This window comes from Salmo salar, chromosome 26 (genome assembly GCF_965601325.2).
Source record: "Salmo salar chromosome 26, fSalSal1, whole genome shotgun sequence".
NCBI lineage: Eukaryota > Metazoa > Chordata > Actinopteri > Salmoniformes > Salmonidae > Salmo > Salmo salar.
This window is the reverse complement of record NC_138316.1, coordinates 46,235,001-46,249,847: the sequence shown is the minus strand read 5'-3', so window position 1 is coordinate 46,249,847 and position 14,847 is coordinate 46,235,001. Positions and strand designations below refer to the sequence as shown.

At 48.4% G+C, this 14,847-nt stretch overlaps 1 protein-coding gene across 3 annotated transcripts in view; it reads right to left on the bottom strand.

Moving 5' to 3' along the window:
• The window catches only part of LOC106595683 (tropomodulin-3), a 54,382-nt gene that overhangs the window by 39,190 nt on the left and 345 nt on the right, over positions 1-14,847 (bottom strand). Inside the window, exon 1 of one of the 3 annotated variants that reach the window (XM_082969776.1) lies at positions 7,387-7,403. The exons of the other annotated variants lie outside the window; for them this stretch is intronic. The gene's annotated coding sequence lies outside the window, so the exon portion shown is untranslated. Of the gene's footprint in view, positions 1-7,386; positions 7,404-14,847 lie in introns of those variants that run through there. 3 annotated transcript variants of the gene reach the window in all.

Below are 14,847 nucleotides of genomic sequence, written 5' to 3'. Positions count from 1 at the left end.
ACAGAGGGAGGCAGGCAGACAGAGGGAGGCAGGCAGGACAGAGGGAGGCAGGCAGGACAGAGGGAGGCAGGCAGACAGAGGGAGGCAGACAGAGGGAGGCAGGCAGACAGAGGGAGGCAGGCAGACAGAGGGAGGCAGGCAGACAGAGGGAGGCAGGCAGACAGAGGGAGGCAGGCAGACAGAGGGAGGCAGGCAGACAGAGGGAGGCAGGCAGACAGAGGGAGGCAGGCAGACAGAGGGAGGCAGGCAGAGGCAGAGAGAGAGGTAGGCAGAGGCAGAGAGAGAGGTAGGCAGACAGACAGACAGAGAAGATGATACCATTTGAGTTAGTGGGATCAAAGTAGGTCATGTAATTAAAGCCAGTCAGACAACGTCTGTTGTTCGGGTCTTAAACATCTCATAAACTGGGTGGGTTGAGCCCTGGATGCTGATTGTCTGAAAGCTGTGGTATATCAGACCGTATACCACGGGTACGACAAACAAACAGCTTTTTACTGTTCTAATTATGTTGGTAATCAGTTTATAATAACAATAAGACACTTTGGGGATTTGTGTTATATGGCCAATATCGGTGCGGCAGGTAGCCTAGTGGTCAGAGCGTTGGGCCAGTAACCAGCAGGTATTCTAGTGGTTAGAGCGTTGGACTAGTAACCAGCAGGTAGTCTAGTGGTTAGAGCGTTGGGCCAGTAACCAGCAGGTAGCCTAATGGTTAGAGCGTTGGGTTAGTAACCAGCAGGTAGCCTAATGGTTAGAGTGTTGGACTAGTAACCAGTAGGTAGCCTAGTGGTTAGAGCATTGGGCCAGTAACCAGCAGGTAGCCTAGTGGTTAGAGCGTTGGGCCAGTAACCAGCAGGTAGCCTAGTGGTTAGAGTGTTGGACTAGTAACCAGTAGGTAGCCTAGTGGTTAGAGCATTGGGCCAGTAACCAGCAGGTAGCCTAGTGGTTAGAGCGTTGGGCCAGTAACCGAAAGGTTGCTAGATTGAATCCCCGAGCCGACAAGGTAAAAATCTGTCATTCTGCCCCTGAACAAGGCAGTTAACCCACTGTTCCTAGGCCGTCATTGTAAATAAGAATTTGTTCTGAACTGACTTGCCTGGTTAAATAAAGGTTAACTAAAGCTAATCATCAGCCGTTGACTAGTTGAATCAGGTATGTTTGTCTGGGACGACGACAACAACAACCTGTGCTGCTGGAGACACAGGAGGACCGGAGTTGGGAAACACTGGTGAAAACTAAAGTTGAGTGAAGTTCAATCTTCTGCAACCTCTGGGCGGCGGCTGGTCATTTGTTTTATGTGCAGCAGTCTTGGGGAAGCTGTGTGGTTTAGAGGGAACATTGTATTGTGTTTTCTCTCTCTCATCTCTCTCTCTCTCTCTCTCTCTCTCTCTCTCTCTCTCTCTCTCTCTCTCTCTCTCTCTCTCTCTCTCTCTCTCTCTCTCTCTCACTCTCTCTCTCCTCCTCTCTCCTCTCTCTCTCTCTCTCCTCTCTCCTCTCTCTCTCTCTCTCTCTCTCTCTCTCTCTCTCTCCTCTCTCTCTCTCTCGCTCTCTCTCTCTCTCTCTCTCTCTCTCTCTCTCTCTCTCTCTTCTCTCTCTCTCTCTCTCTCTCTCTCTCTCTCTCTCTCTCTCTCTCTCTCTCTCTCTCTCTCTCTCTCATCTCTCTCCCTCCCTCTCTCTCTCCCTCTCTCTCTCTCTCTCTCCCTCTCTCCCTCTCTCTCTCCCTCCCCTCCCTCCCTCCCTCCCTCCCTCCCTCCTCCTCTAAGGAACTCAAACACCACACTAACACAGCAACAGCCTGGAATAAAGTACCACAGTGTGAGAGTCATAATACCCAGAAATCCTAGCGCTCAAACAGGGAAATGGTTCCAAACATTTTTCCACCATTCAATTTATATATATAATTTTTTTTTTATTTTTTTTTTTTTTCAGAAACACTTAAAATAAGGGCTGTTTTGTGTAGGCTTACCCTGGCATGACGTTTTGATAACCATGTAAATCTCTCTCGGACAAAGTGACTTATCAATATATTAGCCTGTATTTACCTCCCAAAAATGAAATGCTAATTAGCTGCTAATGTGGCTATCATAAAGAACTACAAATGCCAGGATGATCTGGACCAGACTGACGAATCGAGGCAAAGGTAGGAATCTCTGGATTAACTATCTGGCTACATTTCTTTCAAATTGACAATTCTGTGAAAGGTCTGGTGCAAGTTTTAAATTGACACAATACCTGTCAGTAAAGGTGTCAGCTAGAGATGAGGTGCAGGAGCTTGCTGGGATTTGTAGTTTTGCATGTCTACTTTGATGCTAATTAGCATTTTAGAATCTGAGATCAAATAGAGCCGAACATATTGATAAAAATCACCTTGTCTGAGAGAGATTTGGTTATCAAAACGCCAACCCCGGGTCCACCTACACTTAAGACAGACCTTATTTTAAGTGTTTCTAAAATCCCCTATTGGAAAAATGAATTGTAGAAAAACAATTGGAAACATTTCCCTGTTTGACCGTTAGGTTTTCTGGGTATTATGACACCTCCACTGTGGTGCTCTATAGCAGGGGGATAACAGGCTCACTCTGCCCTAATGGAAAGTAAATGAGAACAGATGAAATGTCAGCATTCATGATGATGGTAATGTTGATCGCATCCATTGCTGGCTATTGACGATCCAAATCAGGTTGTGAAGACTGGGATAAAGCGGGTCACGTCCGAGTCCAGTCCACAGCCTGATGTTAATACCAGACCAGGTAGGACACCCTACTCAGAAATAACATGACTGAATAAGTTCCAGACGATGTAGTCTATTCCAATAGGTTAGTGTTTAAATCGATCGTAGGCCTAACTAAGCCCTAAATCTTGTCAAAATTCAAGCCAGGGCCAGGAGTTAAATATCCATGATGGTAAAAGCAAACGAACATCAGCCAGGTTATCTGTGGGATAATAACATGTGTTTCTGTCCCCTGTTGGAACGACCGCCAGCTTTCAACGTCTAGAAACACTTTCTGACACTGTAGAGCCAAATCCACAACACAAACATACCCATCAGCATCTAAACCACCTGACCTTCAACCTCGGAGTTCAATTAGCTGTGACTGGAAGACAGAGTGGCCAGTGAGGTCTGACTGGAGAACACTGACTTATAGCCTAATCTACACACGCGCCATTCTCTTACCACAATGTCAAGTCAGCTCTTACATCATCTACCTACTTTCTCTGTTTAGTCAACACCACCTTCACAGGTTATAAAAGCCATACTAATGGCTGTTTTTCTGTCTCCTCCAGGACCCTCCAGGTGATTAGGTTGAGTAGTCAGTCCAGACAGGAGTAATGGATCATGGAAGGGAGGTAATGATGGTAATGTCTGGGAGGATCCATTAGTAGAGTCTGATTGATGCCGTTCTCCTTCTCCGAGCTCTACTAATCATCCTAGACAACAGCAGATTGTTATTGTCTCAGAGCCAATAACACCACAACATAATACAACCAGCCCCTCTAGTTATAGATGTACACACTCCCTCCACACACACACACCACTACTCAGACTCCCCCCACACACACACACCACTACTCAGACTCCCCCCACACACACACCACTACTCAGACTCCCCCCCCCCACACCTCAGACTCCCCCCACACACACACCACTACTCAGACTCCCCCCACACACACACACACCACTACTCAGACTCCCCCCACACACACCACTACTCAGACTCCCCCCCCCACACCTCAGACTCCCCCCACACACACACCACTACTCAGACTCCCCCCACACACACACTACTCAGACTCCCCCACACACCACACACCACTACTCAGACTCCCCCCCCCCCCCCCCCCACACACACACACACACACACCACTACTCAGACTCCCTCCACACACACACACACACCACTACTCAGACTCCCCCCCACACACACACCACTACTCAGACTCCCTCCACACACACACACACACACCACTACTCAGACTCCCCCCCACACACACACACACCACTACTCAGACTCCCCCACCACACACACACACTACTACTCAGACCCCCCCCCACACACACACACCACTACTCAGACTCCCCCCCCACACACACACACACACACTACTACTCAGACCCCCCCCACACACACCACTACTCAGACTCCCCCCCCCCCTCACACACACCACTACTCAGACTCCCCCCCCCCTCACACACACCACTACTCAGACTCCCCCCACACACACACCACTACTCAGACTCCCCCCCCACACACACACACACCACTACTCAGACTCCCCAACACACACACACACACACACACCACTACTCAGACTCCCCCACACACACACACACACACACACCACTACTCAGACTCCCCCCAACACACACACACACACACACCACTACTCAGACTCCCCCCACACACACACACACACACACCACTACTCAGACTCCCCCACCACACACACACACACCACTACTCAGACTCCCCCCACACACACACACACCACTACTCAGACTCCCCCCACACACACCACTACTCAGACTCCGCCCACACACACACCACTACTCAGACTCCGCCCACACACACACACACACACTACTCAGACTCCCCCCCCCCCCCCACACACACACACACACCACTACTCAGACTCCCCCCACACACACACCACTACTCAGACCCCCCCCCACCCCACCCACACAGACCCCTACTCGGACCCCCCCCCACACACACAGACCTACTGTCCAGATATACAGGGACTTCCACAAGGTCAGGAACAAGAGGTTGCTGTACAAAGACTGGACCAATTTCTCCCTCTAGACTGAAACAAGCGTACATGCATCTAAATCTAGTCCCATTGAAGAAAACTAATAGAAATAAATAGATATATAATATAATTGCCACAACCTAACAATCAAATGACCAGCTTTAGCTTCAACCTGTGTCCAACAATAACAGTGTATAGACAGTAGTCGTTCCTTTCCACAGAGAGAGAGATGTTGAGTAAAGTTAAAGTTGAGAGTTGAGCAGGAAATGGAGAATGGTTATTACATTAGAACACAACCCCAGGGACAGAGAGAGAGTTCTGTACTTCCAACATCCGCCAACTATAGGACGTTCTCAACGAAACGGCACAACGCGGTGCAGAGCGTTCCATTAAGCTGCTGGGGGCGAGGAGCCACCAGCTCCACTACAACTATTGAGAACCGCCTGTCATTTTCAAGGGATTGTTCAATACATGTTCCAACTATTTGGTTGTAATGTCACCACGTCCTGAAGAACATAGTCACAACTACACAGTTATCTCTATCAGAGTTATACAGCAAGGAACTGTTTCATGATCAGTAAACATCAAAATGATCATGTATTTTCAGATACCCTTCACGTATCTGGCCAACATTCATTTGATATTTGAGTGATATAAAATAAAAGGATGAGAGGTTTAGGTTCATGTCCCATCCTTTGTGGGCTCTACTTGTCAAGCAGCAGAAGGACGCATAATGATTACTTTGCAAGCTACCGTTAGAAACGAACTAATGTACTTTTTTCTCCAACCGACATAGCTCGGCCTACCTAGCAAAGTTAGCTAACAGTATCCCCTTTTCAACCTCGTTTTTGAGAGCGTTTAATCGCGATTGCTGCTGACAGATTGTCTGATGGACCACGTCAAATTGGATCGCTAGCTAACAACAGACCACGTCAATATGGCTAGATGACAAGCTAACAACAGACCACGTCAATATGGCTAGATGACAAGCTAACAACAGACCCCGTCAATATGGCTAGATGACAAGCTAACAACAGACCCCGTCAATATGGCTAGATGACAAGCTAACAACAGACCACGTCAATATGGCTAGATGACAAGCTAACAACAGACCCCATCAATATGGCTAGATGACAAGCTAACAACAGACCACGTCAATATGGCTAGATGACAAGCTAACAACAGACCCCGTCAATATGGCTAGATGACAAGCTAACAACAGACCCCGTCAATATGGCTAGATGACAAGCTAACAACAGACCCCGTCAATATGGCTAGATGACAAGCTAACAACAGACCACGTCAATATGGCTAGATGACAAGCTAACAACAGACCCCGTCAATATGGCTAGATGACAAGCTAACAACAGACCACGTCAATATGGCTAGATGACAAGCTAACAACAGACCACGTCAATATGGCTAGATGACAAGCTAACAACAGACCACGTCAATATGGCTAGATGACAAGCTAACAACAGACCACGTCAATATGGCTAGATGACAAGCTAACAACAGACCCCGTCAATATGGCTAGATGACAAGCTAACAACAGACCACGTCAATATGGCTAGATGACAAGCTAACAACAGACCCCGTCAATATGGCTAGATGACAAGCTAACAACAGACCCCATCAATATGGCTAGATGACAAGCTAACAACAGACCACGTCAATATGGCTAGATGACAAGCTAACAACAGACCACGTCAATATGGCTAGATGACAAGCTAACAACAGACCCCATCAATATGGCTAGATGACAAGCTAACAACAGACCCCGTCAATATGGCTAGATGACAAGCTAACAACAGACCACGTCAATATGGCTAGATGACAAGCTAACAACAGACCCCGTCAATATGGCTAGATGACAAGCTAACAACAGACCCCATCAATATGGCTAGATGACAAGCTAACAACAGACCCCGTCAATATGGCTAGATGACAAGCTAACAACAGACCCCGTCAATATGGCTAGATGACAAGCTAACTGTCAGGGGATAAACTCGATGGCTATATCCAAATACTGTTTGATTTGCTTGTCATATAAATTGTGGTGGTGACAGTAGTCCGACTGACAACTTTACCAAGACGACAACTTGCCGATGTCAAGCTCTTTCCAAACACCTAATCTCTAATGAAGCTAGCTAAATGACATGTTTCCTTAGCAAGCTAAATGACATGTTTCCTTAGCAAGCTAAATGACATGTTTCCTTAGCTAGCTAAATGACATGTTTCCTTAGCTAGCTAAATGACATGTTTCCTTAGCTAGCTAAATGACATGTTTCCTTAGCTAGCTAAATGACATGTTTCCTTAGCTAGCTAAATGAATAGGATACCCTTCACGTATCTGAAAATACATGATCATATTGATGTTTACTGATCATGAAACAGTTCCTTGCTGTATAACTCTGATAGAGATAAATGTGTAGTTGTGACTATGCTGTTCAGGACGCGATGACATTACAACCAAATAGTTGGAACATGTATTGAACAATCCATTGAAAACGGCACGTCGTTGTCATTGGTTTTAGCAGAGCTGGTTCTTGACCCCCAGCAGCCTAACTGAACGCTCTGCACCGTATAGTGAAGTTTTATTGATAACGACCTTTACTATCCCAGGGGTGATAAACTAACCTCTTCCTCCCTCTCTCCTCCTCATCTCTCCCATATGTCCTCATCTCTCTCCTCCAATCTCTCCCTCTTCTGTGTTCTTTCTCCCTCACTCATCTGTTCTCTTCTTTCCCTCCCCCCTCCGTCCTGCTCTCTTTTCTGTTCTTTTCTCTCCTCTGCTGGTGTGGGACACTCCCTTCTAGAGTGGCTGGGGATAGGCAGAGCCTGATGAAAAACAGATGGAGCAGAGGAGAGAGGCAAGGAGAGAGAGAGGCAAGGAGAGAGAGAGAGAGAGAGAGAGAGAGAGAGAGAGAGAGAGAGAGAGAGAGAGAGAGAGAGAGTTAAAGAGGGAGGAATGGAAGGATGAGATGCTGACAGGGCAGTCACTGCGGTAGTAAAACAACAAACATGAAATGTGGATTGAGGGAGGTGGGGTTAGAAGAGGTACAAAGTGGTACTTTAAAAAAGCTGCAGCTTACCCCGTCTGTGTGCTCCTCTCCCTCTTTCTCCTACGTCTCCCTCTACCTCTCCTCGTCCGTCCTCTCTACCTCTCCTCGTCCGTCCTCTCTACCTCTCCTCGTCCGTCCTCTCTACCTCTCCTCGTCCGTCCTCTCTACCTCTCCTCGTCCGTCCTCTCTACCTCTCCTCGTCCGTCCTCTCTACCTCTCCTCGTCCGTCCTCTCCTCCATTTCTGCTACAGCTCACCGGTTGGACACAAACACACTATCCCCTCACTAGCCACAGTCTGCAGGCTCTACCCACTATCCCCTCACCAGCCACAGTCTGCAGGCTCTACCCACTATCCCCTCACTAGCCACAGTCTGCAGGCTCTACCCACTATCCCCTCACCAGCCACAGTCTGCAGGCTCTACCCACTATCCCCTCACCAGCCACAGTCTGCAGGCTCTACCCACTATCCCCTCACCAGCCACAGTCTGCAGGCTCTACCCACTATCCCCTCACCAGCCACAGTCTGCAGGCTCTACCCACTATCCCCTCACCAGCCACAGTCTGCAGGCTCTACCCACTATCCCCTCACCAGTCACAGTCTGCAGGCTCTACCCACTATCCCCTCACCAGTCACAGTCTGCAGGCTCTACCCACTATCCCCTCACCAGCCACAGTCTGCAGGCTCTACCCACTATCCCCTCACCAGCCACAGTCTGCAGGCTCTACCCACTATCCCCTCACCAGCCACAGTCTGCAGGCTCTACCCACTATCCCCTCACCAGCCACAGTCTGCAGGCTCTACCCACTATCCCCTCACCAGCCACAGTCTGCAGGCTCTACCCACTATCCCCTCACCAGCTACAGTCTGCAGGCTCTACCCACTATCCCCTCACCAGCCACAGTCTGCAGGCTCTACCCACTATCCCCGCACCAGCCACAGTCTGCAGGCTCTACCCACTATCCCCTCACCAGCCACAGTCTACAGGCTCTACCCACTATCCCCTCACCAGCCACAGTCTGCAGGCTCTACCCACTATCCCCTCACCAGCCACAGTCTGCAGGCTCTACCCACTATCCCCTCACCAGCCACAGTCTGCAGGCTCTACCCACTATCCCCTCACCAGCCACAGTCTGCAGGCTCTACCCACTATCCCCTCACTAGCCACAGTCTGCAGGCTCTACCCACTATCCCCTCACTAGCCACAGTCTGCAGGCTCTACACACTATCCCCTCACTAGCCACAGTCTGCAGGCTCTACCCACTATCCCCTCACCAGCCACAGTCTGCAGGCTCTACCCACTATCCCCTCACCAGCCACAGTCTGCAGGCTCTACCCACTATCCCCTCACCAGCCACAGTCTGCAGGCTCTACCCACTATCCCCTCACCAGCCACAGTCTGCAGGCTCTACCCACTATCCCCTCACCAGCCACAGTCTGCAGGCTCTACCCACTATCCCCTCACCAGCCACAGTCTGCAGGCTCTACCCACTATCCCCTCACTAGCCACAGTCTGCAGGCTCTACCCACTATCCCCTCACCAGCCACAGTCTGCAGGCTCTACCCACTATCCCCTCACTAGCCACAGTCTGCAGGCTCTACCCACTATCCCCTCACTAGCCACAGTCTGCAGGCTCTACCCACTATCCCCTCACTAGCCACAGTCTGCAGGCTCTACCCACTATCCCATCACTAGCCACAGTCTGCAGGCTCTACCCACTATCCCCTCACCAGCCACAGTCTGCAGGCTCTACCCACTATCCCCTCACCAGCCACAGTCTGCAGGCTCTACACTAGAGGTCGACCGATTATGATTTTTCAACGCCGATACCGATAATTGGAGGACCAAAAAACCCCGATACCGATTAATCGGCCGATTATTTTTCTTCTTCTTTTTTTTATAATGACAATTACAACGATACTGAATGAACACTTATTTGAACTTAATATAATACATCAATAAAATCAATTTAGCCTCAAATAAATAATGAAACATGTTCAATTTGGTTTAAATAATGCAAAACAAAGTGTTGGAGAAGAAAGTAAAAGTGCAATATGTGCCATGTAAGAAAGCTAACGTTTAAGTGCCTTGCTCAGAACATGGGAACATATGAAAGCTGGTGGTTCCTTTTAACATGAGTCTTCAATATTCCCAGGTAAGAAGTTTTAGGTTGTAGTTATTATAGGAATTATAGGACTATTTCTCTCTATACGATTTGTATTTCATATACCTTTGACTATTGGATGTTCTTATAGGCACTTTAGTATTGCCAGTGTAACAGTATAGCTTCCGTCCCTCTCCTCGCTCCTACCTGGGCTCGAACCAGGAACACATCGACAACAGCCACCCTCGAAGCAGCGTTACCCATGCAGAGGAAGGGAAAAAACTACTCCAAGTCTCAGAGGGAGTGACGTTTGAAACGCTATTAGCGCGCACCCGGCTAACTAGCTAGCCATTTCACTTCGGTTACACCAGCCTCATCTTGGGAGTTGACAGGCTTGAAGGGGTGGGAATAATTTGTGGAACGTTCCAACAGGAATCTGTTCCAAAAAACGTAAAGTAAAAGGTTGCCAACCAACAACGCATACAAAGTAGCAACGCATACAAACCTAGCTAACTAGCTGCCGAATAGGCATCAACTCACCACGTAGCTTATTCTTAATGTTTGTCCATAGGCAACCAGAGTGAGGACAGACATTTTTCAGAATAAACGTGATGAATGAAAAACGCTATGAAATAGACCACTCCCTACTCAGTATCTTATTCTGCCGCTATACAACTTTGTATGCGTTGTTTTTTGGAAACCTTGTTATTTACGAAGTTTTTGGAATAGATTGGTGTTGGAACATTCCACAAATTATACCCACCCAGGTTGAAGTCATAAACAGCGCAATGCTTGAAGCACAGCGAAGGGCTGTTTGAATGAATGCTTACGAGCCTGCTGCTGCCTATCATTGCTCAGTCAGACTGCTCTATCAAATCATAGACTTAATTATAATATAATAAACACACAGAAATACGAGCCTTGGGTCATTAATATGGTCGAATCTGGAAACTTTCATCTCGGAAAAAAAAGTTTTTTTCTTTCAGTGACATACGGAACCGTTCCGTATTTTATCTAACGGGTGACTAAGTCTAAATATTCCTGTTAGGCATTGATGTTTATGGTTAGGTACATTGGTGCAACGACAGTACTTTTTTCGTAAATGCGCTTGTTAAATCAATACCCGTTTGTCAAAGTAGGCTGTGATTCAATGAAAATGAACAGGCACCGCATCGATTATATGCAACGCAGGACACGTTAGATAAACTAGTAATATCATCAACCATGTGTAGTTAACTAGTGATTAAGATTTTATAAGTCTAATGCTAGCTAGCAACTTACCTTTGCTTCTTGCTGCCCTCACGTAACAGGTAGTCAGCCTGTTAATCCTTGTGGAGTGTAATGTAAGGCAGGTGGTTAGAGCGTTGGACTGGTAACTGAAGGTTGCAAAAATGAATCCCCCCTGAACAAGGCAGTTAACCCCCGTTTCTAGGCCGTCATTGTAAATAAGAATGTGTTCTTAATCTGACTTGCCTAGTTAAATAAAGGTGTAAAAATATATATATATATATATATATATATATATATATATATTAAACTAAAAATAAATTCTAATAAAAATAAATACAATTCGGCAAATCGGTGGCCAAAAATACAGATTACCGATTGTTATGAAAACTTGAAAATCGGCCCTAATTAATCGGCCATTCCGATTAATCGGTCGACCTCTACTCTACACACTATCCCCTCACCACCCACAGTCTGCAGGCTCTACACACTATCCCCTCACTAGCCACAGTCTGCAGGCTCTACACACTATCCCCTCACTAGCCACAGTCTGCAGGCTCTACACACTATCCTCTCACCACCCACAGTCTGCAGGCTCTACACACTATTATCCTCAGGCTCTACCCACACAGGCAAGTTTGAGGACAGAACTACTGTCCCCCAGGACTGGGCGGAGCGACAGAACTACTGTCCCCCAGGACTGGGCGGCGTGACAGAACTACTGTCCCCCAGGACTGGGCGGAGTGACAGAACTACTGTCCCCCAGGACTGGGCGGAGTGACAGAACTACTGTCCCCCAGGACTGGGCAGCGTGACAGAACTACTGTCCCCCAGGACTGGGCGGCGTGACAGAACTACTGTCCCCCAGGACTGGGCAGCGTGACAGAACTACTGTCCCCCAGGACTGGGCGGAGTGACAGAACTACTGTCCCCCAGGACTGGGCGGAGTGACAGAACTACTGTCCCCCAGGACTGGGCGGAGTGACAGAACTACTGTCCCCCAGGACTGGGCAGCGTGACAGAACTACTGTCCCCCAGGACTGGGCGGCGCGACAGAACTACTGTCCCCCAGGACTAGGCAGCATGACAGAACTACTGTCCCCCAGGACTGGGCAGCGTGACAGAACTACTGTCCCCCAGGACTGGGCGGCGCGACAGAACTACTGTCCCCCAGGACTAGGCAGCATGACAGAACTACTGTCCCCCAGGACTGGGCAGCGCGACAGAACTACTGTCCCCCAGGACTAGGCAGCATGACAGAACTACTGTCCCCCAGGACTGGGCAGCGTGACAGAACTACTGTCCCCCAGGACTGGGCAGCGTGACAGAACTACTGTCCCCCAGGACTAGGCAGCGTGACAGAACTACTGTCCCCCAGGACTGGGCAGCGTGACAGAACTACTGTCCCCCAGGACTGGGCAGCGTGACAGAACTACTGTCCCCCGGGACTGGGCAGCGTGACAGAACTACTGTCCCCCGGGACTGGGCGGCGTGACAGAACTACTGTCCCCCAGGACTGGGCAGCGTGACAGAACTACTGTCCCCCGGGACTGGGCAGCGTGACAGAACTACTGTCCCCCGGGACTGGGCGGCGTGACAGAACTACTGTCCCCCAGGACTGGGCAGCGTGACAGAAGTTAGTGTCCTTTCCAACCTCTACTCAGCGGTGAACAGAAACAACATGGTAGAGAATTCCCCCCACAAACACTATCTGGTGTAATAATAATGAAAATAATTACACCTTCCCAACTCTAAATGGTAGAAGTATGACCACATGCCATTCTACAGGCTGATTTCTCCCTCTGTTGGAGCGGACAGAAGAACCGGCTTAGCAGTATCAGACCTGATAATCCTGCTAACAGTCTGATATTCACACACACAACATGCTGAGTTGGCATCTCTGAGCCTGTTAACCTGTTCTGCTGCTCTGGATCAGCTGTAGCTAACTCATTTGTTGTTGTTGTTGTGTAGGAGACAGACACACACTGCCCTCACCTTTCCTCGCTTGGATGAAAGTGTCTGCTAAAAGGCATCTCTCTCTCAAGTGAACAACACTACAACCTCTCTGTCTTTATACTGCACAGACAGAACTACTGTCCCCCAGGACTGGCGACAGAACTACTGTCCCCCGGGACTGGGCGGAGCGACAGAACTACTGTCCCCCGGGACTGGGCGGAGCGACAGAACTACTGTCCCCCGGGACTGGGCGGAGCGACAGAACTACTGTCCCCCGGGACTGGGCGGAGCGACAGAACTACTGTCCCCCAGGACTGGGCGGAGTGACAGAACTACTGTCCCCCAGGACTGGGCGGAGTGACAGAACTACTGTCCCCCAGGACTGGGCGGCGTGACAGAACTACTGTCCCCCAGGACTGGGCGGCGTGACAGAACTACTGTCCCCCAGGACTGGGCGGCGTGACAGAACTACTGTCCCCCAGAACTGGGCGGCGTGACAGAAGTTAGTGTTTTTCCCTTTAATGGTAAAGCTTAGGGTCTGGAGGGGACATGCTGATTGTAGATCTGTGCCTAAGATCAACTTCACACCTGGGCTAACTCACACGTTTCCTTATAAAAGGCATTCCTAGACGGCTTGGGCCACACCCTTCATTCAGAAGAAAGCAGTGTTGTAACCACACAAGGGATGCAGTCTTTCAGGTGGCAGGTAAGGATGTAAGCTAGTAAATAAACACCTTTTGTGCTAAACCAGGGGTGTATCACAGGACAGGAGGCATTGTTTCTGCTGCTACTCCCAAGCTAACAATGGAAGCATTCGCTATTTCTTTCTTTCTTTCTCACACACACACACACACACACACACACACACACACACACACACACACACACACACACACACACACACACACACACACACACACACACACACACACACACCTTGTTTACATGGTAAACAGTCTGAAATGCATGACAACCATGCCGGTTTGAGTTGAGCAAGACCCACGTTTAACTGAGTCACCTCTGTAAAACCGTATAGTTAAGATGGGCAGATAGCTAGCTGATTTAATTTCAAAACAGATCGGTTTGTTGTATTCGGCTCATGTAGAATGAAATGTGATTTGATTTGACAGACAGGCGCGGCCCAGCTGCGACAGGGAGGTGATGGGAAGCGTGTGCGCGTACTGTGGTCCACAGGTCCTGTAGCGATGCTGATCAACAACAAATACTAACTTAACTTAGTAGGTAAATGAATGGCTACATTCACACTAGCTAGCTAGTATAATAACAAGCACATCGGCAATTTATTTAGTTCACTAGTTTTCTATATCATTCTGATTCTGGACTATTTCGCACAAATAAATTATGATTAGTCTGTAAAGCTCGTGGATCACAGACAATATAACTAACTTAGCTGATTAGATAACTAGAAGAACAGTGCTAAGAGGGCAATGGTGACAAAGTTATTACCAAATACATTGGAGATAAGAGAGTGCAAGAAAACGTACACTAGGGCGTATTCATTACGTCCATTCTGTTGCAAATGGTTTCTTAAACGGAAGCAAATCGAACGAATAGAAACTCCCGTCTTGTTCTGTTGGCTTTTTAAACGGTAAACAGTTTCCGTAACGAATACGCCCCTGAACTGCCTACACAGTCCAACATCATCCCATAACTAGCTGGCTAACCACAGCTTATTTATCCGCATTTGATCATTAGGTAGTTACCAAATCTGTCAACAACACACAAACA